General features: G+C 43.2%; 2 long non-coding RNA genes across 2 annotated transcripts; one reads left to right on the forward strand and one right to left on the reverse strand.

The window, feature by feature from the left end:
- Positions 1 to 3338: 3338 nt before the first annotated feature.
- Positions 3339 to 4199, reverse strand: LOC120942665. The gene is made up of 3 exons (XR_005750230.1): positions 3905 to 4199; positions 3632 to 3803; positions 3339 to 3536 (listed from the first exon to the last, which is right to left on the reverse strand). It is a non-coding gene; the product is annotated as an uncharacterized LOC120942665 (long non-coding RNA).
- Positions 4200 to 7184: 2985 nt separating this feature from the next.
- LOC120942666 lies at positions 7185 to 7521 on the forward strand. The gene is made up of 2 exons (XR_005750231.1): positions 7185 to 7228; positions 7324 to 7521. It is a non-coding gene; the product is annotated as an uncharacterized LOC120942666 (long non-coding RNA).
- The last annotated feature ends 18724 nt before the right edge of the window (positions 7522 to 26245 follow it).

The following is a 26245-nucleotide window of genomic DNA, read 5'->3' on the forward strand; positions in this document are numbered from 1 at the left end:
GTGATAATGTACGTAGGGCGTGCCTACTAGCACACATAGCGGAAAAAAAAGGGGCATCCCGGCGAGTTTCCCTTCTCTGGATATCAAACAAGCCTTTGACTCCATCTCCTGGTCGTATTTAAGTTATACTCTTCAGAAATGGGGCTTTGGCCCGAACTTTATTAAATGGATTATGGAACTCTACAATAAACCTAAGGCTTATGTTAAATACGCAGGTTATAGGTCGGACACCTTTGATGTCAAGAGAGGGACACAACAGGGATGTCCGTTATCTCCATTACTATTCGCCCTACTCATAGAACCGCTTGCCCAAAAAATTAGATCAGATCCCACTATTTTAGGCATTGAAATAAGTGGCTTTAAACATAAATTATGTTTATTTGCGGATGACATCCTTTTATTTCTTTCTTCCCCACAAGTAACAGGCCCAAATCTCATCCCATTACTCAATTGATTTGCAACGTTTTCAGGTCTAGTTTTAAACCCCAAAAAATTCTCAGCCTTAAATGTATCCCTCTCAAAAATAGAACTCAATGCAGCGAAAATAGGCCTTCCTTTCGAATGGACTGATAAAAGCATCCCATACCTAGGAACCTATCTAACCGCTGACACTTCTGACCTATTCTCGCACAACTACGCTCCTCTCCTTAAACACATAACAAATTTATTTAACTCCTGGTCTCAGCTCCCGCTGTCATGGCTGGGAAGAATCAATGCAGTCAAAATGACGATTCTCCCAAAATTGTTATATCTTTTCAGAGTGCTCCCCGTCCCACTGCCGGCATACTTTTTGAGAATAGCACAGAAAAGAATGGCGACCTTTATCTGGGGCTCCTCCAAGCCTAGAATAAAAGCGCAAATACTGCACCTTCCCAAAACACACGGAGGATTAGGGTTCCCGAACTTGGTGAACTACTACAGAGCAGCACAAATATCAACCCTTGCCAAATACCATGCAAAAAAGGAAGCACCCCTCTGGGTAGCGATAGAGGCGGCTGAATGTGACCCCGTCCCACCAGCTAACTTATTATGGATCTCCCCCAAGTCACGCAGAAACATTTGCAACCCCATTATCAAACACTCGCTGTCATTGTGGGACAAATTCAAAACTAAATACCAATTACAGTCCCCCCTTAATCCATTGCTCTCATTTTACAAAAATCCTGCATTCTACCCAGCTTGGATCTTCCCTAACACATTCAAGGAATGGGTGAAAAGAGATTGTATATATGTTTATAAATTCCTAGGTCCATCAGGCATCATGCCCTTCCCAACATTGTGCAAGAAATATGGTATCCCCCAATCAGAACTGTTTAGATACCTCCAAATAAAAAATGTTGTAGAGTCGCTCATGATCCCGGCGACACCGAAAAACCTGATGTCTCCATTTGAAAGAGTTTGCAAGGAAAATCCACATGCAAGAGGTACAATATTGACCCTATATCTCCAGGCAACGACTCAAACTAGTATGGCAAAACTCCCATATGTACAGAAATGGGAAGATGACCTAAATCTTGTACTCAATACCTCTGACTGGAACCAGCTATGGCAAAACACTAAATCTGCCTCCTCCAACATATTAGCATTGGAAACGAATTATAAGGTGTTAACCAGATGGTACCTGGTGCCTGATAGAATAGCCAAATATGTACCGAGTTACTCTGGACAATGCTTTAGGGGTTGTACAACCGCCGGTACATATTTTCATACATGGTGGACATGTCCTAAAGCACAGAAGTTCTGGAAAAAGACTTTCGAGATAGCAAATATCCTGACCAAATTGAAAATTCCTCCAGACCCTAAATTAGCCCTTTTGAATTTAAAGCCCAGTAACTTATTACACGCACAATTTAAACTACTAACACAACTCTTTACTGCGGCCAAGCAGACCATTGCTAAAGCCTGGAAAACCCCAAATCTTTCAGTGACGGAAACTAAAAATAGAATGAATACTGCGATGTCACATGCCAAAATGGAGGCATTGGACATGGACACGATCGCCAGGTTTGAAAATATATGGTAATATATGGACGCAATACACAGCACCAGGAAACTTTAACGAAGGAGTAATGATGCCATGGTAGCTTGCTCAATAAACACATTTGTTATATAAGGTATATATTGACAACAGAGCCAAGCCCATCCCTGCAGACCCTATTATTCTATCCCCTTTTCCCTTCCCCCGGTTAGTTATTGTATGTGATTATATCCTCTTATTTTTTACAATCGACGCAGAGATGGTAGCATACTTTTGTAACTTATAATTAATATGTTTAAGGTTGTGTTAAACAGAAACTTGTAGCCTTTAATGTACGGCTAATCTGGAAACGAGGCAACTGGGACAGACTGTGTCATGAAGATCCTGCCAGAAACAGGCGACTTAGATTTTGCGGTTCCCGATCGCGGCTGCGATCACGCATGCGTGTGCATGCACGGGTGTACACGCCTATTGAAGCCAGGCGGGGTATTTAAGCCGGCCCCTCACACACCATCCCTGCTGTCTGCTCTACAGCGTTGAGTACCTGAAACCTGATCTGAGACTTACCTGTGAAAGACCCAGCTTACCTGTGACTATTCCAGCCATCCGCCTGCACCTGATCCTTGGCCTGTTCTGACTACCCTTCTGTCTGCACCTCTGTACCTCGCTGTCCGCCCCGATATCTGACCCGGCTTGTCTGACCTTCTGTGCTGATCCAGTCAGCTCCAGTCTGCTGAAAGATTCCAGTTGTCCTAGTTCCAGTCCAGCTGAACGATTCCAGTTTGTCCTAGTTCCAGTCCAGTTGCTGAGCTGATCCGGTCTGCTAAGCGGAGAGGCTGTCCCCGTATTTCAGTGCAGCAAAGGAGATGGACAAGACCGGCTCCTTAACCCTCCCCCGGCACGCCCGAGCATCTGACGTCATCGGGCGTGTGCGGACACAATAGGGCATTCGTGCGCATGTGCCAGTGCAGACTGGATCCACACAGCCTACAAACCCCAAGATCCTTAGCGGTTGTAAAGCGTCAATTGACGCGGATCCTTGACGGCATAGAGCGCCGCCCATCAGAACACCAAAAAAGGTGTTTTGGGGCTCCGAAAGGAAGAGCCCCGACAAAAGAAGGGGGAGAGGGCACACAAGGGCAGTCACAGATGAAAAATCAATGGTGACAGTGATGAACAAGAACAGCAAATGGGCATTCAAAACTGAAGCCCTTGGCTGTCCATACGGCTGAACAAAAACGCCCCTAATGGTAACAGCATGAATAACAGGGAAAAGTAGATGACTTATCTTGAACTGGAAAAAGTGGAGGGACCCCCTAAATGGGGCTTTAAAGGCAACAAAGGTATACAGTAATCACAGTAATCCAAAAAATAGATAATTTAATATTCAAAAATGGAAATTGTACACATATATCACATAGAATTATTTAAAAACAATACATGGTTAGGTGTCATTGAAAAGCAAGGTCCATGAAGACATACACGGCCCTACGCGTTTCGGATTACCCTTCATCAGGGGCCGAAGTATATGTAGTCAACGAGTATAAGAACCACTTTTCTAAAAAACAAAGAAAGCATATATGTTGCAAGTGTTACAAAATGGAAAAATGGCAATAAATACATCAAATGGTGCAGATAAAAACACACACATACCAATCACAGCGTTTAATCAACCCTGCACACCCCAGAGAAAGGACACCACTATCAGGACGCAGAAATACTCCTCTGGATGAAATTAAGAGGAAGGAAGCCGGCGGTGCAGAATCACATATAGCAAGACCTCAGGCCCATATAGTCACAAAGTAACATATGATAATGTAAAAACCTGTCCATAAAAAAAAGGGACAGGATAAATATACATGTAATGAAATACCTAACCATATGTAGAAAAATATGTCAAAAAATAATAATTAAATAACTGCATACCTGAGGTTAGCAGAAAAGTGTCATATTAAATTTGGCCAGAGGTGTCAGTAGAGAGCTAGCAGAGCTCCAATCTGTGAATACAATGGATGGCAATAGAAACAGGCATTAGATAAGGAAGGAGGGAACCAATGCAAAAAGTGATAAATAAAAGGATCCAGAGTAAGGGAGTACTTACAAGAGACAAGCGCTCAGTGTAGCCACCAGACATGTCACTAGTACCTCTGCCGTCCAGCAATGTCTGACATTGTTTGGACGGCTAGAGGTTTATATAGGGAAGTAAGGGGGCGGGCCTAGATACGGCGGGCGTGGTCAAAGAGACCAGGCGAGCCACAATAGGCCGGTAGTGTGGAAGTGGGCAGTAGTAAACAGACAGCATGGGGAAAAGACTGAGAAGGCCTGTCAGGTGACAGTCAGTCACCTGACACGGAAAGGAGAGTGGGACAGGAAGTAAATGGGAGTAGGCTAATGTAAAGGGAAGGGGCGGTGCAGAGACAAAGACTGCTGAGAAGGTGTCAGCAGTGAAGGTTAAACTGGGAAATGATTATTGGTTGTAAAAAACGGCAAAAAAAAAAAAAAAAAGGGCTGCTGGGAAGGACACCAGACATAAAATATATAATGGGAAAATTATAAGGCCATTTAAATAAGGAGGGGACATAGTTCAATGTATACCAGGCCAAGGACACAAACGAGGTAAAGGTATTAAAGTAGTAAGTATATGGACAAAGGGCCAAAAGGAGATCCAGGGACATGCAAGAAAGCCAGGGGTATAAGGAATGAAACCCCTGCAGTTTACAAATCCCTGTTATCGGCGCAGGTATAGACCCTAGGTCAAACGACACCTAAAAGACGCGAAGGGACCAGGTCTGGGGAAGCCGTCCCTCAAAAGGGGGACGGCTTACGTGCGCCCAGCTATATATAGTGAAACAAACACCGCACGGACAACAATTCTGAGCCTGTGGGAAGTCCCTAAAAAGGGGAATGCGCAGGGGATACAGGGACATAATAATGATTACATAAATCATCAATGTTTACACAACGATGAAAACAAAGAAGTCAATTGGACAAGAAACATGAAATACAAAAGGCAAACAGAAAAAGGCAAAAATACCAAACAACACAGTATCGTATCAATCTTTCTCGCACCCCCCAGATGAAAAGCCCTCCAAAAAGGGCCTAAAACTGATCTGCTCGTTAAGACCAGGAGGGTGATTGGCCTCTAGCTCAGCGATCCAACGGGTTTCGAGCTGTAAGAGGATTTTGTTCCAATCCCCCCCTCTGGGGTTAGGATGGACTCTATCAAGGATCAAAAATTTGACCCCCAGAAAGTGTCCATCGTGTTCGGTCAGAACCTGCGATTACATATCGCCGAGCTCAGTCACTCAGGGACCACCTTGTGACCAGTGAGTTTAAAGGCACCTTTAGGTGTGACCCATGCAAGAGGAAAGGCACCTTCACTTGTGGAGGATGCTCCATTTGCCGTTATATTAACTCCGATCGGCAAATTGTTCTACCCAATGGCCAACTCCATAAACCCAGACACTACGCCAATTGCAAAACCTTTGGTGTAGTGTATTTGCTAACTTGCCATTGCAAGAGGTTTTATGTGGGTAAGACCAAACTACCCTTCCATAAACGGGCATCCCGTCACCTGCATGCCATGCGTACGGCCAATCCTGATTTACCCCTTGGGCGTCATATTTTGACCGAATACGATGGACACTTTCTGGGGGTCAAATTTTTGATCCTTGATAGAGTCCATCCTAACCCCAGAGGGGGGGATTGGAACAAAATCCTCTTACAGCTCGAAACCCGTTGGATCGCTGAGCTAGAGGCCAATCACCCTCCTGGTCTTAACGAGCAGATCAGTTTTAGGCCCTTTTTGGAGGGCTTTTCATCTGGGGGGTGCGAGAAAGATTGATACGATACTGTGTTGTTTGGTATTTTTGCCTTTTTCTGTTTGCCTTTTGTATTTCATGTTTCTTGTCCAATTGACTTCTTTGTTTTCATCGTTGTGTAAACATTGATGATTTATGTAATCATTATTATGTCCCTGTATCCCCTGCGCATTCCCCTTTTTAGGGACTTCCCACAGGCTCAGAATTGTTGTCCGTGCGGTGTTTGTTTCACTATATATAGCTGGGCGCACGTAAGCCGTCCCCCTTTTGAGGGACGGCTTCCCCAGACCTGGTCCCTTTGCGCCTTTTATGTGTCGTTTGACCTAGGGTCTATACCTGCGCCCATAACAGGGATTTGTAAACTGCAGGGGTTTCTTTCCTTATACCCCTGGCTTTCTTGCATGTCCCTGGATCTCCTTTTGGCCCTTTGTCCATATACTTACTACTTTAATACCTTTACCTCGTTTGTGTCCTTGGCCTGGTATACATTGAACTATGTCCCCTCCTTATTTAAATGGCCTTATCATTTTCCCATTATATATTTTATGTCTGGTGTCCTTCCCAGCAGCCCTTTTTTTTTTTTTTTTTTTTTTTGCCGTTTTTTACAACCAATAATCATTTCCCAGTTTAACCTTCACTGCTGACACCTTCTCAGCAGTCTTTGTCTCTGCACCGCCCCTTCCCTTTACATTAGCCTACTCCCATTTACTTCCTGTCCCACTCTCCTTTCCGTGTCAGGTGACTGACTGTCACCTGACAGGCCTTCTCAGTCTTTTCCCCATGCTGTCTGTTTACTACTGCCCACTTCCACACTACCGGCCTATTATGGCTCGCCTGGTCTCTTCGACCACGCCCGCCGTATCTAGGCCCGCCCCCTTACTTCCCTATATAAACCTCTAGCCGTCCAAACAATGTCAGACATTGCTGGACGGCAGAGGTACTAGTGACATGTCTGGTGGCTACACTGAGCGCTTGTCTCTTGTAAGTACTCCCTTACTCTGGATCCTTTTATTTATCACTTTTTGCATTGGTTCCCTCCTTCCTTATCTAATGCCTGTTTCTATTGCCATCCATTGTATTCACAGATTGGAGCTCTGCTAGCTCTCTACTGACACCTCTGGCCAAATTTAATATGACACTTTTCTGCTAACCTCAGGTATGCAGTTATTTAATTATTATTTTTTGACATATTTTTCTACATATGGTTAGGTATTTCATTACATGTATATTTATCCTGTCCCTATTTTTTATGGACAGGTTTTTACATTATCATATGTTACTTTGTGACTATATGGGCCTGAGGTCTTGCTATATGTGATTCTGCACCGCCGGCTTCCTTCCTCTTAATTTCATCCAGAGGAGTATTTCTGCATCCTGATAGTGATGTCCTTTCTCTGGGGTGTGCAGGGTTGATTAAACGCTGTGATTGGTATGTGTGTGTTTTTATCTGCACCGTTTGATGTATTTATTGCCATTTTTCCATTTTGTAACACTTGCAACATATATGCTTTCTTTGTTTTTTAGAAAAGTGGTTCTTATACTCGTTGACTACATATACTTCGGCCCCTGATGAAGGGTAATCCGAAACGCGTAGGGCCGTGTATGTCTTCATGGACCTTGCTTTTCAATGACACCTAACCATGTATTGTTTTTAAATAATTCTATGTGATATATGTGTACAATTTCCATTTTTGAATATTAAATTATCTATTTTTTGGATTACTGTGATTACTGTATACCTTTGTTGCCTTTAAAGCCCCATTTAGGGGGTCCCTCCACTTTTTCCTGTTTACCAGGGGTGTTGGCAACTTACGTGAATCATATAGAGATGTTCCATTTATGCTTTATCTTGAACTGGAGTCCTTGTAAATTGGCAGGAAAAGGTAGCTACTGCAATTGATAGGGGCACAACAGCCCTAAAACTATGCAGAGGATGAAAATTGAATCATCACCTCTATCAGGGATGGCAGGCGAAAGCAAAAACCCAGAAAAAAGATTTTTTCTCATAAGTTGGAAAACACTTCTTTTTTTATACCACATACAAATAGCTAATTAAACAATCAAGTTAATTTCTAGAACATATGAGAAGATCATCATAATAGCCCCATAAATACAAAAGGATAGCGAAAGGGAAGACAATACAAGGGATAGCAGAAAACGGGGGAAGGGAACAGGGGAAACATATTACAAGGGAACAAATATTAATGTTATACCAGGGTAGGGAGCAACAAATACACATGTCCGATAAATCCCTGATGGATAATGGGAAGTGGAGAAAGTTACAGCGAGGACATATGCACAATTCGCAACTAGATGAATCAAAACACCAATACTCAGGTTCCTGATTTATAACTGATGTATACGTTAAGGCCCGGGTATTGGGTAGCATTTAGTTGTTGGATCCATTTAGTTTCGAGTTGTAAAAGTGTACGATCAATGCCGCTGCCTCTCGCATGTATGGGTACATGTTCAAGCACAGTGAACTTGATCATATCGGCATCAAAGTTGTGCTCCCGTCCCACATGACGGTTTATGGCAGTGGTCATAAGTCACTTGCGGATCGGGCCAACATGGTCCTTGATGCGTTTGTAAAAGGGTCTTTTTGTCTTGCCTACGTAAAAACAGCCGCAAAGACATTTGGTTAGATATACCACTCCAATGGTTTGGCACGACACCCTATATCGAATAGAGTGTGTGTGACCATTGGGAAGAAGAATCATAGGGCCATTCAGGATAAATTGACAAATGTTGCATTTTTTGCAAGAGAAAGTACCTGTGGTTAATTCCAATTTATTACCAAGAGGATTATAATGGCTCTAAACCAATTTGTCCCTTAAAGCGGGAGTTCACCCATTTAAAAAAAAAAAAAAAATCTCCCCTTAGCTTCCTGCTCGTTCGGTCTAGGGGAATCGGCTATTTATATTAAAATATGTGCAGTACTTACCCGTTTTCGAGCTGCATCTTCTTCCGTCGCTTCCGGGTATGGGTCTTCGGGAGCCGGCGTTCCTTCTTGAGTGACAGCCTTCCGAGAGGCTTCCGACGGTCGCATCCATCGCGTCACTCGTAGCCGAAAGAAGCCGAACGTCGGCGCGGCTCTATACTGCGCCTGCGCACCGACGTTCGGCTTCTTTCGGAAAATCGTGACGCGATGGATGCGACCGTCGGAAGCCTCTCGGAAACCTGTCAATCAAGAAGGAACGCCCATTCCCGAAGCCCATACCCGGAAGCGACGGAGAGGATGCGTCTCGTAAACGGGTAAGTACTGCACATATTTTAAAATAAATAGCCGATTCCCCTAGCAATAACAAGCAGGAATCTAAGGGGGAAAAGTGCCCTCTAAGGGTGAACCCCCGCTTTAAAGAGGGGGCGCGTCGATATGTAATGTCTGTACGTTCTTTGATATACTTAACAACCGTGCCATCTGCTAATAGCAGAGGCCAAAACTGGTCCAGGATGCCTCTAAATTGTAGGTGATGTTGGGAGTATCGTGTAACAACCCGAATGGGTTGTAGGGTGGTTTTAGTCTTTGTGGAAAAGACCAATTCCTGGCGATCTTGTTGTGCAGCTCTATTATAGGCTTTCTTAAAAATTTTATGGCTATATCCTTTGTCCCTGAGACGGTGATACAGATTTTTAGCAGCTATTTCATAGTCTGCATTCTGAGCACAGTTTCTTTTTAATCTTTTTTTTTAATCTTACATATTGGCTATATGGGATACTTTTAACGAGGGAATAGGGGTGACCACTAGATGTGTGAAGGATGGTATTACCAGAGGATGGTTTGCGATATAGAGAAGAGTAGATAAGGCCATCCTGGTCAACAGAGATCTTCAAGTCCAAAAAATTAATGCATTCCTGACTACATTCCATGGTGAATTTTAGATTGTATGAGTTGTCAGCCAGGACTGTCATAAACTGCGTTAATTCAGCCCTACTGCCAGACCATAGAAGTAGGACATCATCGATGTACCTGTACCATGACATGGGACAGGTGCATCGATATGTCGTCTCCTGAAAATAATTCCTTCTCCCACCCCCCCAGGTACAGGTTGGCATACGATGGGGCACACTTGGTCCCCATCGCAACCCCCTGCACCTGGAGGTAGTGGGAGAGTCCAAACAAAAAAACATTGCGAGTCAGAATGAATTTCAAAAGGTCCAAAATAAAAGTGTTATATGAATGGGCCGAACTACCCCTGTCTTTCAAAATGTTGCCCACAACCTCGATTCTTCGGTCATGAGGAATCGCATTATAAAGGCTTTCAATATCAATGGCAACTAGCCAAGTGTTAGGAGGGATACAAGTACCTTCAATTATTTGTAGTAGATCGATTGTATCCTTGGTGTAGGAAGTCAGAGAGGTCACATACTTATCCACCATGGCACTTGCATTCTCCGTAACACTTTGACATCCGGATACAATGGGTCTACCCGGTGGGTTAGTCATTGATTTATGCACCTTTGGGAGGGCATACATAGTCGGTCTCTTGGGTTCTTGCACGTTTAGGTAGTTCCATGTATCTTAATTAATTAGACCCCTTTGATAGGCCCTCATAATAAGAGAGTAGTATTCCGCATTAAAGTTGAGAACAATAGATTGGGAAATGGGTTGGTGCCATTCTTTGTTTTTTTTAATTTTCAAACACATCAATTCATAGTCATGAGTGTTCATGACCACAACGTTTCCACCTTTATCTGATGGTTTGATAGTAATTAGATGATTGTCCCTTAGAGTTTTCAATGCCAATCTTTGATTGTATGAAAGATTATCCATTGATCTCTCACACGAAAAGTCAAGTTTGTCAATTTCTTTGGTAGTTTGCTCAAGACCAAATACTGGCATTTTTTTTAGTAAAGGAAAACTTTGCGATTTAGGTTTGTATGATGGGGGATGGTCACCTCTGGGGCACATATGCCCAATAAGGATGAGGTTACAGGAACATCATCGTAAGTGTGGCCCTCCTCCCACAGTTCTATCAAATCTTCAATCGCTTGGAATAATTTTAATTGTTCAAATGGCACAGGGTAAGAATCTGTTGAAGGTTTGTCGTCCAAAACCTTAGACATTAGTTTTTCGAGCAAATAAATGTATGTCTTTAATCATTTGAAATTTGTCACCACTAGCCAGGGGACAAAAGGTTAAACCTAACTTGAGAACATCGGCTTCATGTCTATTTAGGATAGTAGATGACAAATTAATGATTTCCAAATCAGAAGAAGGACTCATTGCTGCGGCTCTATCATCGGGAGTGTTGGAGTGGGAGGATGATCCAGGGATCGTACACTTTTACAACTTGAAACTAAATGGATCCAACAACTAAATGCTACCCGATACCCGGGCCTTAACGAATACATCAGTTATAAATCATTCCTCTGAGTATTGGTGTTTTGATTCATCTAGTTGCGAATTGTGCATATGTCCTTGCTGTAACTTTCTCCACTTCCCATTATCCATCAGGGATTTATCGGACATGTGTATTTGTTGCTCCCTACCCTGGTATAACATTAATATTTGTTCCCTTGTAATATGTTTCCCCTGTTCCCTTCCCCCATTTTCTGCTATCTCTTGTATTGTCTTCCCTTTTGCTATCCTTTTGTATTTATGGGGCTATTATGATGATCTTCTCATATGTTCTAGAAATTAACTTGATTGTTTAATTAGCTACTTGTATGTGGTATAAAAAAATAAGTGTTTTCCAACTTATGAGAAAAAATTATTGAATATGTCTCTCAAGAAATGAATTGTCTTTTTTCTGGGTTTTTGCTTTCGCCTGTATGAGGACCTTATGCTGCCCTGCCATCCCTGATAGAGGTGATGATTCAATTTTCATCCTCTGCATAGTTTTAGGGCTCTTGTGCCCCTATCAATTGCAGAAGCTACCTTTTCCTGCCAATTTACAAGGACTCCAGTTCAAGATAATTCATCTACTTTTCCCTGTTATTCATGCTGTGACCATTAGGGGCGTTTTTGTTCAGCCGTATGGACACCCAAGGGCTTCAGTTTTGAATGCCTGTTTGCTGTTCTTGCGCATCACTGTTGCCATTGATTTTTCATCTGCGACTGCCCTTGTGTGCCCTCTCCCCCTTATTTTGTCGGGGCTCTTCCTTTCGGAGACCCGAAACACCTTTTTTGGTGTTCTGATGGGCGGCGCTCTATGTCGTCAAGGATCCGCATCAATTGACGCTTTATCACCACTAAGGATCTTGGGGTTTGTAGGCTGTGTGGATCCAGTCTGCACTGGCACATGCGCACAAACGCCCTATTGTGTCCGCGCACACCTGATGACGTCAGACGCTCGGGCGTGCGGGGGAGATTTAAGGAGCCGGTCTTGTCCATCTCCTTTGCTGCACTGAAACACGGGGACAGCCTCTCCAAATCTATTCCATGCCCAGGTACTAATCTCATGTTATTTTCTACTTATCATAGCGCTGTTAGCTCCTCTTTTTCTTCATCCTTATCAGACTGTGGCTATTAACCTTGTGCTATCTCCTAGCTTGAATACATTATATACTTACTATTTCTTTCTTGACAAGTAATTAATTAATGGCTTAATGAAACTATATGGCATGAACTGTCTGTTTCATCAAACCCAAATATACCAACAATGTTTGAATATTATTTTTCCTCTTTTTTTACTCCTTTATGTGCCTTTCTCTATGTTGTAAAGCTGGATGATTAGATATACTCCATCCCTGCGTGTGAACCGTCAGATCTGGATTTTCTGGCTGTCTCCGTAGGTGTCCACAAACTATCAAACATAGTAAGTGTGGATCTTTCATAAATGTACATTTGAATAATATCCTTTGGAACAGAATACTCATTAGGTGCTATGTATTCCCTACAGCTGGGTCTCCCTTTCTCCTCCTATGGCTGAGCCTCTGCCCCTACATGGCCTCAATACCTTGGATTAGGGTCCCACATCCAATTTGGGCGCGGAACACATTAGTGTCCTGATTATTGTCAGGATTAGAGATTTCTTCTCCCCATCCGGGGCGGCAGGTCAGCATCCGTCTTCTTTAAGAAAGCAAACAATTTTGGTTTAAATATTTAAATATATAATACTGTATGTGATTTTGTCTTACATGCTATGTTTTTTATCATTGTTAGAGCTGTATACCTACTACTGGTCTTAGTCTAACCCAATGATAACAGCAATGATAATCAAACTTACCATAACTCCTCTGTAAACAATATGCTAAAGTGCCTTGAAAAAGTATTCATACCCCTTAACATTTTCCACATTTTGTCATGTTACAACCAAAAACGTAAATGTATTTTATTGGGATTTTATGTGATAGCCTAACAAAAAGTCGCGCATAATTGTGAAGTGGAAGAAAAATTATAAATGGTTTTCAAAACTTTGAAACAATAAATATGTGAAAAGTGTGGCGTGCATTTGTATACAGCTCCAGAGTCAATACTTTGTAGAACCACCTTTTGCTGCAATTACAGCTAAAATTATTTTTAGGGATGTCTCTATCAGCTTTGCACTTCTAGAGAGAGATTCTTTTGCCCATTCTTCTTTGCAAAATAGCTCAAGCTCTGTCAGATTGGTTGGAGAACATCTGTGAACAGCAATATTTAAGTCTTGCCACAGATTCGCAAATGGATTTAGATCTGGGCTTTGACTGGGCCATTTTAACACATGGATGAGCTTTTATATAAACTATTCCATTGTAGCTCTGGCTGTATGTTTAGGGTCATTGTCCTGCTGGAAGGTGAACCTCAGTCCCAGTCTCAAGTCTTTTGTAGACTCTGAAAGTTTTCTTCTAAGATTGAGTGAGTGAGTGAGTGAAACACTTATATAGCGCTACACATGCGAACTGAATCGCCTCTGGGCGCTTGTTTGAGCACTTCTCCCTTGAGCTCAGAAGAGGTGGGTTTTGATCTTTCTCCTAAAGGCCAAATGGTTCTCCTCCAACCGAATGGAGGTTGGTAAAGTGTTCCAAAGTCGTGGGCCTTGGACAGCGAATCTTCTTTCTCCTTTGGACTTGTATATGGTTTTGGGGATGTGGAGTAAATTTTGGTTGGAGGATCGCAAAACGCGATTGGGGTTGTAGGCTTTTATTTTTTCGCATAGGTATCGGGGGGCATTTCCCCAAATACATTTATGCGTTAGACAGAGTGCTTTGAAAGTGATTCTGTCTTTCACTGGTAGCCCAGATTGCCCCGTATTTTGCTCCATCATCTTCCCATCAACTCTGACCAGATTGTCTGACCCTACTGAAGAAAAGCATCCCCACAACATGATGCTGCCACCATCATGTTTCTGCCTCTTTTTTTTGCTTTTAGTCTAAAAAGTAAAATTTTGGTCTCATCTGACCAGAGCACCTTCTTGTTAAAAGTGAAAAATCCGCGCTAATCCCATGACAAAAAATGTGTATCTATCAACATATATATATATATATATGAATATTCGAAAATTAATAAACAAAAATTTAACAAAAAGTAAAACAAAACAATGAATTATAAATATCTGATGGTGCTGCAACTAAAACAAAGAGCCTGAATATTCAGCTCAAAAAAAATTGCAAAAAATAGTAATAATTGCGCAACCCAAAAAACAAACAAACTGTGCAACCAAATATATCAGATGTGCGTCCTTCACATATATCAAATGTGTGTCTTTCACATAATAAAATTTAAAGCACCGGGAATGTATACTATAACTCCTTCCCAATAATGAATGTAAAACAAACACTCAAACAAACTGACTGAATTAAATGTCCATAGCAAATGACATTCACTGTGCATGGATGATGGATGGATCCTTAGGTAAAAAACGCAGGTGATAATATCGTTTTTCACACGACAGCCAGGTAATAATAGGCAATAATAAAAGTAGCCACGCAGGCCGCTTACCAGAACTGTAGGATCTCTATTATGGAGATCATATGGGCACATACAGGAGGGATCAATCTGGTCACGGACCGATCAGCTCACTCGTCCAACCCGATCCTCTCCTCCACTTTTCAGTTCCAGGTGCTGTGGTGATCTCCGTGAGCACCTTCTTCCACATGTTTGCTGTGTCCACAACATGGCTTCTTGCAAACTTCAAATGGGACTTCTTATGGCTTTCTTTCAACAAAAGCTTTTTTCTTGCCACTCTTCCATAAAAGCTAGATTTGGGGAGTGCTAACTAATAGTTGCCCTTTGGACAGATTCTCCCACCTGAGCTGTGGATCTCTGCAGCTCTTCCAGAGTTAACATGGGCCTTGTCACGTACCTTTCCGAGGCCGAGATGCAGAGTACAGAGGGTATAGGGCACAACAAAGCACCAGTTACCAGCAGGGTTTGAAGGTCTTGAGTTATGATCACTGGGGGACCACTTGAAGGAGAGGCAGGAAGAAGGAGGTAAGTCCTGAGAGAGTTGTAGCGCTGTGCGGAGTTTAGTGCTTATAAAGTGCATAGCAAGAAGCCTGGCTGAGGCTCTAACCCAAATGATCAGGCTGGTAACTGCTTAACTGCTGCAGGAGAGTCCTTGGGGAAAGCCAGAGTCATGCACAGGTAATCAGGCAGGTATGGCAGTAACAAGTTCTTGAGGTAATGCACAGGTAATCAGACTGGAATAATGATATCAAGTCCTTAAGGCTAGCCGGGGTCATGCACAGATAATCAGGCAGATTAAGCAATAGGGAAGTCCTTAATACAAGCCAGGGGTCATACATGGGTAAGCAGGCAAGGTAGGCAGAGTCCTTTAAGCAAGCCAGGGTCGAAGTACAGGAGAAAGATCAGAGCAGGTCAATGTCAATCCGGGTCAAAACAGGAATCACTGATAACAGGATGCAGAAGCAGGAACATAGGGGAGCTGAAAGATAATCCAGAAATTAGGCATGATCATGAGCAGCCTTTTATAGCCAGGAGAGGGATTCCCTAATTCACTCTATGCGCATTCTGTCACATGCGCAGGAGAGCCATTCTACCACGCATGCACGCAGGAAAATGCGGATAGCGGGTGTTGAGGTTTCTGCCAGTGTCCACTGGCATTTCTCTGACAGGCCTCTTGGCTGCTTCTCAGGAGAGCCATTCTACCACGCATGCACGCAGGAAAATGCGGATAGCGGGTGTTGAGGTTTCTGCCAGTGTCCACTGGCATTTCTCTGACAGGCCTCTTGGCTGCTTCTCTGATTAATGCTCTCCTTGCCCAGCCTGTCAGTTTAGGTGGACGGCCATGTATTGGTGGGTTTGCAGCTGTGCCATATTCTTTACATTTTCGGATGATGGATTTAACAGTTCTCAGTGAGATGTTCAAAGTTTGGGAGATTTTTTTTTAACCCAATTCTGCTTTAAACTTCTCCACAACTTTATCCCTAACCTGTCTAGTGTGTTCTCTGGCCTTGATGATGTGGTTTGTTCAATAAGGTTCTCTAACAAACCTCTGAGGGCTTCACAGAACAGTGGTGTTTATACTGAGATTCAATTACACACAGGTGGACTCTATTTACTAATTAGGTGACTTCTGAATGTAATTGGTTCCACTAGATTTTAGTTAGGGGTATCAGAGTAAAGAGAGCTGAATACAAATGCACGCCACACTTTTCACATATTTATTTGTAAAACATTTGGAAAACCATTTATCATTTTCCTTCCACTTCACAATGTGCCACTATGTGTTGTTCTATCACATAAAATCACAATAAAATACATTTACGTTTTTGGTTGTAACATGACAAAATATGGAAAATGTCTAGACTAGTCCATCTTTTTAATTTAGTGCTGCAGGGAGGTAGTTTCCCTGAGGAAATGTTGCTCGCCAATATGTCCCTGATCCCTAAGCCCAACAAAAATCATGCTCTCCCTCAGAATTACAGACCCATATCGGTCATAAATAATGACCTCAAGGTCTTCTCTAGAATTATGGCAGATAGGCTTGCGGGAGTGATCTCCTCTCTTATCTCCCCCTACCAGTCAGGTTTCATTCCCCATAGGCTCATTACGGACAACATTCGTTTAGCAACAAATATAATTCAGGATGCCAATTTATTTTCACGAAAAACTTTTTCTGTTGGGCCTTGATATACACAAGGCTTTCGATAGTGTCTCCTGGAACTATCTGTCCGCGCTTTTACCCCGCATGGGTCTCCATGGGGAGTTTTTTCATGCTTTTCAAGCACTATACAAAAATCACAAAACTCGTATACGAATCCCGGGGTGCAGCTCAGAGTTCTTTAATCTGGGGAGGGGGACTAGGCAGGGCTGTCCGCTTTCCCCCCTCATTTTTGCGTTAGCCCTTGAGCCCCTGGCTATAGCAATTTTGAATAACCCTGACATTCGCGGGTACACTAAGGGGGCTTCTACGTATAAGTTCTGTATGTATGCAGACAATGTTTTGATGTTTGTCACAGACCCCTTGCTTACCTTGCCCCCTCTGTTGTCCTCTTTGTCAGACTTTGCGGGGATCTCTGGTCTCTCGGTCAATGTCACAAAATCGGTGGCCCTCCCTGTCGGCTTTTCCCCCAGAGGAGATTGGGCACGTAAAGCAGTTATTCTCGTTTGCCTGGACGGTCGACTCTCTTTCTTATTTGGGCATTGATCTGACCGGAGATTACCGCAAACTGTTTCACGCAAATTACCCTAAGATGCTGACTAAGCTGAAAGGGCTCCTGAAGCTCTGGGCCCCCCTTCATATCTCATTCTTAGGTAGGATCACAGCCCTAAAGATGACAATCCTGCCCAAGCTCCTCTACTTTTTCCGCTCCCTTCCAGTCAGGCTCTCCAAGTCCCTTCTGGTTGATTTCCAATCGCATCTAAACAAATTCATATGGCAGGGCAAGCCCCCGAGGTTCTCCAGAGATATTCTATACCGCCCAGCGGCACGTGGGGGGCTGGGGGTCCCACAGATTTGGCTTTACTATCCCGCCAGTAGATTTACGCAGCAGGCCCAGTGGAATATATATAACTCCAGAGTACCATGGGTCAGGTTTGAGGGTGATTCTGTTTCCCCTTTTTTTCTCCCGGGTCTGTTGTGGTCATCTGGTAGATAGTGGCCGGGTTTGCATCTGAAGAATAGTGTAGTGGAGGAAAGTCTGAGACTCTGGAGGGATTATAAAGATAAGTTTAAGCTGGTCTCGGAATCTCCGAGGGGTGCCTAATTTTTTGGCGACCCTAGATTCCCCTCCGCGTTTAGCCATCCTGACTCTTTTGAGATTTGGAGAGATTGTGGTCTGACGAAGTTGGATAACTTCCTGGTTGACTCCAAATTTGTCACATTTGCTCACTTACAATCGCTCTTCCCCCTGCCCAATAAGGAGTTTTATCATTTCCTGCAAATAAGGCACTTCTTTCAGCTACATTACCCCCTCCAAGAGTTGAACCTGAGTTCCCTCTTTGAGGATATATGTTACACCTCTCCGAGGCAGAAAGGACTGATCTCTTCACGCCTACCACTGTACTTAGAGATAAGGAGGGTAGATATGTCATGGTGGTGGGGAAAATTAACGAGAGCGAGGTCACCTTCCTGTCGTACTATGCTCCTAATACGGGTCAACTAACTTTCTTTCGCACCATGCTGGAGATCATAATGCCCCATGTGGCGGGCCATGTGATCCTCGGAGGTGATAGCAACACGTCGCTAGATCGGGTTCTTGATAAATCGAACTCTGAGAAAGGGACTTTAAAACACGCCTCTAGACTGAGTGGGGCACTGGCGCGTCTTCTACATAGTTACGATCTGATAGATGTATGGAGAGATGCTCACCCAACTGATAGGGACTTTACACACTACTCTCATGTACACAGGACATATTCGCGCATAGACCATGTGTTCACGTTCTCTCCCCTGCTTTCGTTCGTCTCGTCTGCAAAGATACTCCCAATGGCATGGTCGGATCATTCTTCGGTTCAAGTGGTGCTAACTGATCTTTGGGCTAAATCAAGCCCACCGTCGTGGCGTATGAACGAGTCACTGCTTAACGATCCGATCTTTGAGGGAGAAATTGAGCGGGCGATACAAAACTATTTTAGAGAAAATTTGTCTTCAGTCTCCTCCCCGGTGACGCTATGGGCGGCCCATAAGGCCACAATTCGGGGCACGTTTATACAGCTTGCCAGTAAGGTTAAGAGGGAGCGTGAACACATGATATGTCAACAGGATGAAGAGTTGCGGCGCATCTTGCGCGAGCAAAAATCTAACCCACACCTCGATTTTAGATCTCAAATTGATGAAGCGCGTACAGCCCTGAATTTGAGTCTTACTACAAAGGCGGAGAAATATCTACGGTGGTCGCGCCATAGATTTTACTCCTTGGGGGACAAACCGAATAAATTGTTGGCAAGAAAACTAACACCTAGGCCGTTTAATCCCGCTCTCCCTAAATTACGTCTGGGGACTGGTCAAGTCACCCAGAACCCCCACAAAATACTACAAGAGTTTTCGTCGTTTTTCTCCAAACTATATAAATCTTCGGGTGATTTTAATCAAAATCAGGCAGAGGCATTTTTGCGAGATATACCCATCCCCAAGTTAACCAAAGACCATGTAGATCTAATGGAGGAAGAATTTACTATAGAGGAAACTGTGGCAGCCATTAAATCCCTGAACCCTTCTAAATCGCCTGGTCCGGATGGGTTTACTGGACACTATTACCGTAAATATACTGAAATCCTAGCGCCGCGCCTTTGTGCCTTTTTCAATGGGTTGCGAAAAGGGCTCCCTCTCCCGTCACAGGAGAATAGGGCGTTCATACATGTCATCCCTAAGCCTAATAAGGACCATAGTGATTGCACAAACTATCGCCCAATTTCACTGATCAATGTGGATCTTAAATTACTGACAAAAATACTGGCCACTCGTGTTAACTCGTTTCTAGCTCGATATATCCACCCGGACCAGGTGGGGTTTGTACCACACAGACAGGCCTCAGATCAGACTAGGAGAATTATTGACATCATTTCCGCGATAAACTCGGGCTGGGATGGCGGCGGACGGAGGGGAGCTCTACTGCTCTCGTTAGACCTGCAAAAAGCGTTTGATTCCCTGTCTTGGGACTATCTTTTTTATATACTAGGACGATACGGGTTTGGTACAAGATTCCTGACAACACTCCAAACGATATACAGCGCCCCTATTGCAAACTTGCTGGTCAAGGGTTATAAGTCTCGGGACATTTCTATAAATAGGGGTACCCGACAAGGTTGCCCGCTATCTCCTTTGTTGTTCATCCTGGCTTTGGAGCCCTTGGCGACCAAGATTAGAATACATCCTGATATATTAGGGGTTGGTTGTGGAGGGCGGGAGCACAGATGTGCGCTGTTCGCAGACGACATGTTGATGCTCCTCTCCTCCCCGGTCTCCTCACTGCCTACTTTAAACGCGGTGCTGGGACATTTTGCGGCATTTACAGGTTTACGGGTCAATCATTCCAAATCCCAGGCTCTTAGCATTTCTTTACAACCCCATGTAGTACGTGCTCTGCGCGGACACTACTCTTTTAGTTGGCAGGAAGAGGCACTCCCTTATCTGGGTATTTACTTAACTCCAACCCTTACTACGTTGTATCAGAAGAACTATCCCCCATTGTTTCGAAAGTTGCTGGAGGACCTTCAAAGGTGGTCAAACAAACCCCCGTCGTGGTTCGGCAGGCTGTATTCGGTCAAGATGACCATTTTACCAAAGGTGTTATACCTTTTCAGGACCCTCCCAATAGCTGTAGTTGGGGCGGACCTCAAGAGGTTTCAGGCTAAATTACTTGAGTACATATGGGACCATAAAAGGCCTAGGGTGAACAAGAAGACACTATACTCTCCTAAATCGGGTGGCGGTTTAGGTATGCCGGACCTTCTAAAATATTTCCATTCAGCTCAAATGGCCCAGTTGATCCGATTTCATACTGGTCGGTCCAGGCCGCTCTGGATGGGGTTGGAGTCCTCTCTGAACCCAGACAGAGAGGTCAGCCACCTTATGTGGCTGAGGGGACGGGATAGACCATCCATGATGTGCCCGTCGTTGTCGTTTTCCCTGGGCCTCTGGGATCGCTTGTCAAAAACTTACAGATTCAAGTCGCCACACACCCCGATGGCGCCCTTATTTCACAATCCCCTGTTCACCCCGGGTCTCCGTCCCCAGGACTTCTCCTGGTGGACCAATAAGGGTTTATTGAGGATAGCGGATCTGTGCGATCATAAGGGAGCTTTGTCAAAAACGGTTCTGCAGGAGAAATACGGTCTTCCGAACTCTGAATACTTTAGGTATGCTCAAATTGCGCATTTTCTAGAGTCTTTAAATCGCACTTCTGATCTTACTACATCTACGGCTATGGAACAACTCTGCAGAACCTTTGACAAACACTCCGGTCACATATCATTGATCTATGGACTGCTGTCTTCCGGTACCCAAAAAATGGCCTATATGACTAAGTGGGAACAGGATATTGGTATGGAGCTGGACATGGCGGACTGGAGTAAGCTGATACAGGGAGCCTCTAAGTCATATATCAACACCTCTATAATAGAGGCTAATTATAAAGTACTATTACGTTGGTATATGGTACCTGCACGCATTGCTAGCTTTGTCCCGGGGGCGTCTCCGCGGTGCTTCAGAGGGTGCAGTGCAGATGGTACTATGTATCACATTTGGTGGACGTGCCAAAGGGTGAGACGATTTTGGATACGCACTTATAATTTTATCTACTCTCTAACCCAGGTGAATCTTGTTAAGTCGCCTCTCCATGCACTGCTGGGACGCCCGGTAGAGGGAACAACAAAACACTTGAGAAAACTGATAGCTTTTATCTTTGTGGCAGCTAGAATAACCATTGCCAAGTCTTGGAGGTCCCCCACTGTCCCATTTTGTCTACTTAAGTCTAAATTGTCTTGGATTATGGTGAACGAGAGGATGTCAGCCATACTGAACGACAGAGTAGCGGTTTTTGACAGGGTGTGGGACCCTTGGATCTCTTATCTCACGACAGTACATTGATCTGTGCCAATGAACGGGTTTATTCTATTCTGATACCTCCCTCTCGCCGCCGAGGTAGGGATGCACCATCCTCCCCCCCTTTTTTTTTTCCTCTTTCTTCTTCTCTTTTCTTCTTTTCCTTCCTTTTCCTCTTTATCTTTCTTACTTCTCTTTCCTCTCCTTCTTATACATTTATAAAGCTGTTTCCCATGGTTAATATATTGAATCAGCTTTAACTGACTGTTACTTGTTGACCCCATGGGTCTAGATATTGCCTCAAATTACAGACCCGGGGCAGGGTCTAAGTTATCCGTCCTGATAGATGATTGCAGTAGGAGTACTAAAAGTTGAGTTAATGATCTACTTGTGACCTGCAAAATTTGTATCTATGCTAGTCCTCTGAATAGAGGCTATGATCGTTTCTCCCCCTCCCCCTCTCTTTTTTATTTCTGTACACCTTATTTTTTTTGTCTTGAAAATTTAATAAAAACTATTGGAAACGAAAGGACTGATCTCGTTGGTCTACAAGTTTTTGGAATCAGTCTCTGAACCTGCTCTGGTGAAATATAGACGCGACTGGCAGCTGGAACTCAATTTAGATGACGATGCGTTAGATTGGGCTAGGGGATGGCAAAACATGCGTAAGTGCACTAAGTCTCTGACAGTGAGAGAAACAGCAATTAAGCTCTTGACGAGATGGTACTACACCCCACTTCGCCTTAGCAAAATATTTCCTCAAGCCTCCCCAGCCTGCTTTAGGGTTCCTTTTTTCACCTTTTTTGGGATTGCGAGAAATTACAACCAACTTGGAAAGCGGCCCTAGATATGATTGATAGGAGCATGTAAATTTGACGTTTGGGCACTGCCTGTTTTTCCAAAGCATTGACGCTATTTCTAAACAAACTGGGAAGTTAATTCACTCCATATGCATAGCGGTACAGTGGGCCATCGCCCTCCATTGGAAGAAGCAGGCGGTACCCTTTCCCCCAATAGTTGCTAGGATAGATCAAATGATGCTATCAGAAAAGATATTTCACACTCTACATGATTCAGTCCCAATATATGACGCTAAATGGATCCCATGGTTTCTATATAGACTCCAAGTATAACTGACCTTGATTATGATTCCTTTGGTTTTATACGTCCTGATGTTATTTCTTTATTTTTTTTATGCATGTTTTTCTTGCTAGGTTTTCTTTGATCTACTTTTTATTTCTCTTTATTTTTTGTGCACTTTACATTGGCTACTGACACTTTGGTTCAGTTAGATTACTAAGGTATGTGGTCTATGCATTCGTTTTTGCGGTACACCCAGGGCTCTGGGTCGTGCCACAGACTGGTTTTCTGTCTTCAGATTGTGATGAGTTATTGCTGACTTGTACGGATTGCAGTTACCTTATATACCAATGTATGTTGGGCATTATCTATGCCCTCTGTTGTTATACCTGTCTATTCTCTAATAAAAACTTTTTGAAAACAAAAAAAATATGGAAAATTTCAAGGGTTATGAATACTTTTTTAAGGCACTGTATATCCACTTTAAAGTGCACTCTATATGAATGGCAGCAATTCAATTAAAACTCCCTAAAGAGGTACCTTTAAATAAGGACAATAGGCAAAGTTCTTGTGAAAGAAAAATGCGCTAGAAATCTACTACTAGGATATATAACAAACTGGTAGACAAATATACGTATATGCAACATAAATGATAACATATGATGATCCCATATGGTGCTTGTGCTCAATAAAGACTCCTATGCACTGGTGCTCAGACTGGGTGCCCCACATATATGTGCACTCACCGCAATGTGTGGACCAACTATCACTAGTGTGGTCTATTAGGCATGTGGGGATAACCCATACTCAGATCTTTAGGATGACATCTCATTGATAGAGATGTTGCTCATAGGGATGAATGGGGATAAAAAGAGAAAGAGCCTCATTGCGCAATGCCGTTTAAAACATTTATTGATTCCACAAAATAAAAAAGGTTACACTTACATTGCTGAGTGCCTAATAGTCCTGGCACCCGGCGTGTATAGCAGGCGATTGATTAAAAGGGTAATAGGCCCTGAACGGAATAGTCCTAGTAGCGGCGTCCTGGTGCACGATTCCCTGGTGGTTTCAATTGGGGCGGAAGTAGTACTTTTGGCCAATCACAAGGCCATCATCAGGAAGTAGTGGGCAATAAAAAAAGGTATGGGGCCCTGGGTACTGCCATAGGGGGCATGTATCAATGCATTTTTTTAAGAAAAGGGTAGTTTTTAATGATGCTTTAAGTAAAACAATAAAAATGAAAAATTCCTTTACATATAGTGCTGGGGGTCCCTTCCCTTAGTATGCCTGTGAAGGGGGGCATCTGTACCATGTATAGAACCTGCTACAGCAAAAACAACATATATAAAGAATAACAAATACATTTTCATTGATTTTCCCTGCAAGCTTTCTTTTATTTTTGTAAACGGCTTGGGGAGCCAGTCTGTATAATGAGGCCACAACTTAGTGCACTCAGAACAAGATAAGAGGGCCAAATCCACAAAAGAGATACGCAGGCGGAACTGCTGTTCCGCCTGCGTATCTCTGTGCCTAACTTTGGGAGCGATCCTCAAAAGGATTTTTCCCAAGTTAGGCAGAAGATCCGACATCCGTAATTTAGTTACGCTGTTGAATCTTCGGATGCAGTACCGCATCCGCCGCTGGGGGCATTTTGAGTCGAAATCCCTCCTTGCGTATGCAAATTAGTACTTACAGAGATCCACAAAGCTTTAGGCATTGTGTGATTTGCGTAAGTTACGAATTTGCTTGCGCAAAACTAAGGTTGGTTTTATATGGACTAACTTTAGTAGACCATGCAAAACCATACCTTTTTTTCGATCGCCGCGTTTTTTTTTTAATTTTGATTTTTTTTTCGTCGCGTAACTTTTTTTTCCCCGTCGCAACTTTACGAACCCTGTCGCTATCCACAAAGCCCGACGTAAACTACGTATGCGCGATGCACGTCGGGAAAAATGACGTCACACGCATGCGCAGTCCGTCCGGCGCGGGAGCGCGCCCTAATTTAAATGGGAATCGCCCATTTTAATTAGGGATCGCTTAAGATGCAAGGAGATCAGCTACACTGGCGCAATTTTAGAGGTAAGTGCTCTGTGGATCGCTACCTAAAATACTAAAATTGCGCCAGTGTAACTTTTCTGCCTAAAACTAAGATCCGCAATTTCTTTGTGGATTTGGCCCGAGTTTTTTTGGATAAGTTCTGGTGCCTTTTTTGCAGACTTTGGATGGAAATTACACACTTTTGCACCACAGTTAGCAAGCCTATTGTGAAGAAGTCAAATTATAGTATACTCAGGCCAAGATTAAATTGTTTTTAGATTAAATCTGGTGTCTCTTTCACAGACTTTGTATAGTAACCCTAGAGTACTTTTGAAAAAATTATCTGTTTATTATTCTCAACAAAACATACAAAAACAATGTCTAACAATAACCACAAAAGAGAAGTTTCAAAATAAATTTACAAAACTAAGTTGGAAATTGCTTTATTCTCCCATCTCGCCATCTTCTTCCTCTTCTTCTACTCCTCATATATACAATAAATGTTTACACCTTATTAGAATTTCTCCAAGATGTCCAGACAATGCCCCATCAATATATTCTTCTGTATTGGCAAGCAGCATGTTCATGTAGCCATCCACCACAGAGCCCCCCCCCCATTGCCTCAAAGCACCCCCATGTTGTGAGCATGTGGCCTGGTATGGTTCAGGAGTGGGGGCACTCGCTTGCCCCCCCTTTCCTGACCTGCCAGGCAGCATGCTCAGATAAGGGTCTGGTATAGACCCCACACCATTTTTCTTTTTACATTTTGGCATGGGGTTCGCCTTAAAATCCACACAATTTTCATTCACTTTTGCACAAATTTGGGTGTTTGCCAAATGGGCGAACAGGCAATGTTCAGGCTGAACTTTTGCTTGGCTCGAACTGTTCTCCCAATTCCATTTGAAATATCTTATCAAATGACACCTTTGTTTAGAAAAATATATATAGACTTTTCATTTTCTTCCCACCTTTGCCAAAAACAAATGACATTCCCAAACGACTTACTATGGCCTTTCCAAAATTAAGTCATTTTGTAGGTGTTTCCACTGTCCTGTTTTCCAAGGACCTAAAACTGTGAAAGGTATTCATGAAATTAGATGAGTTATTTCTGTCCCTAGAAAACATGAAAGTGCTTCTTGGATTTTGGGCCTCGCTATGTGGTTAGGCACCAAATATTTCTCACACATATGGTATCCTCATACTCCTCCTTGGGAGGAGTAGTAAAATGTGATTTGTGTGGTAATTCTATGTATACCTTTGCTGTCCGTTAGAATTATCTTATTTATTGGAAAATTTGTGTAGAAAAAAAATATTTTCTTTTCTTTCCATATTTGCCAAAAACTTGTGGCAAAAAATGACATTTTCAAAAGACTAACCATGCCTCTTAGAAAATACCTTTCCAATGGTGGCCATTTTGTGGGTGTTTCCACTTTCCTGATGCTTCCAAAAATGTGATA

Source organism: Rana temporaria, chromosome 6 (assembly GCF_905171775.1).
Source record: "Rana temporaria chromosome 6, aRanTem1.1, whole genome shotgun sequence".
NCBI lineage: Eukaryota > Metazoa > Chordata > Amphibia > Anura > Ranidae > Rana > Rana temporaria.